Genomic DNA, 2,012 nt, shown 5'->3' on the forward strand with positions numbered 1-2,012 from the left:
GGCAGGAGCGTGGCAGGGACGGCGGGTTGTCAGACACCGGTGCGCGCAGGGAGAGCTCCCCGATCCACCGGAGGTTATACGGGCAAGTACCTAAGTCAGTGTCCCATGTACGTCTGCGCAATCCGTACCGGTCTGAAAATGAGCCCAGCCGAAGGAAAAGCCGGCCCAGTGCTGGCTGGGATGTTATTGAAGGCCCGCGCGTCCTGAACCGCGTGGCTGCGGTTTCGTCTGCGGTGAAAGACCCGCTGCAGTGAAGCTGCGAGACACAGGGCACTTCAGCCCCTTCTCCAAAGGAGAAAACGAAACGTAGCGAGAAGCTGACTGGCCTGAAATGCCGAACAATAGTGGCATCAAAAGGGGCCAGTGGACTTAATGTTCCATTCGCACCCGAAGGGAGCACAGGTGCCCTAAGAAGTCCAGAGGGTTGAAGAAGCTGGACAGGGAGTAAGCAGCTCGTGCAAAAGCAACTTGGTGCTGTAGTGAACAGCTGGCTGAACAGGGAGAGGAGAGATGGAGAAAGAGCTCCTCCTGGTGCCTTTCAAAAGATGGCTTGAAAAATACAAGTCACAATGGAGAAAAGCTGTCTAAGGGACGGGATGCCTGTTTCTGTGGCTTAGTTTTTCTGGAAGCCTGAGGACACGACCATAGTATAATTTTGTCATGGACTATTGTATCCTGCTTGGTGCAGGGATAGCAGGAGCCCTATCTCCCCATTAGAGGTGTAGGAAAAAGTACTATTACCTGGACAACTTTCCCCCCCTCCTCCCAACAAATGCAGCAGGGCTTCTTCCCTTTCACCTGCAGGCCAACAGGGTTCCTTCCCATCTTCTACAAAAACAGAATACGTGTATTAAACAGAACTCTTTGGGGATATTGAGTGAGGCAAGCAAATCTTAGCAGCATGCTGGTTTAAAAGATTTGTGAGCAAACCCAATATACCCTGGTGCCTCTCCTGAAAATTCTTTGAACCTCATTTCTCAGTAGAGTCATGACACTTCCACTCTCTGCTGCTCAGATACACCTTTAAACCTACTGGTAAATAATTATGCATCATCTTCTCCTTGTAACTTGAGAAAGTTAATATTATATATTCAGAGGATGATCAGAGAAGTGTTCACATATACCTAGTCACCATCAGCGTTCTCAGGCAGCAATACAGCAGGCAGCCCCACAGCTTCACAGGATCACAGAATTGTCATGGCTGCAAAGGACCTCTGAGATCACAGAGTCCAACCATCAGTACAAAAAAACAAACAAACAAACAAACAAAAAACCCACCAACCACACCACACAACCTTGCTCACTAGAGCATCTCCTTAAGTACCAAATCTACACAGCTTTTGAAATACCTCCAGGGATGGTGGTGACTCCACCACCTCCCTGGGCAGCCTGTTCCACTCCATAGGTTTGACTAGGAGAGCAGACACCAGGTAATCAGGGCATCCAGCAAACAGCTCAGCTCCCATCAGTCTGCCATCAGTCAAGCCTCTTAATGACAGGGTATGTTTTCCTTCTCAGTTTTGGTTTTACCTATTTAGACTTTAAACAGTAGTACCAGCCAAACAAACTTACATGTCAGGTATGACACAGCAGGGAGCTTCTCTAGTCTAAGCCTTTAGCTGCCCCTGGAACTCATAATAAGGGATTAATACACTAAGAAATTATTACTTTATAAGAACTGAGCTTCACCACATTAATTTAAGAAAGTCCTTTAAACTGGCAACACTGGAGCAAGACTTGCAGGAAGGGAAGCATAACAGCACCAAAAAAAGGAAGTCTCTTAGAAGCAGAGTGCTCTAACATCAAACACGCCAATTACAATGAAAAAGGGAATGGTGATTAGTTTGCTAAGGGGCAAACCAAAAGGGACAGAGTCTGATTTGAAGGGTACAGGATTAATTACTTACCAGTTCTTATCCAAATAAACACAGCAGTTAAGTAATTCTGCAAGCTTCCAGAACTGAAAAGATAATGGCAAAATTCTTTCTTTCTGGAACAGAATCCACAGAAAA

Source organism: Chaetura pelagica, unplaced genomic scaffold (genome assembly GCF_000747805.2).
Source record: "Chaetura pelagica isolate M959 unplaced genomic scaffold, ChaPel_1.0 scaffold70, whole genome shotgun sequence".
Taxonomy (NCBI): domain Eukaryota; kingdom Metazoa; phylum Chordata; class Aves; order Apodiformes; family Apodidae; genus Chaetura; species Chaetura pelagica.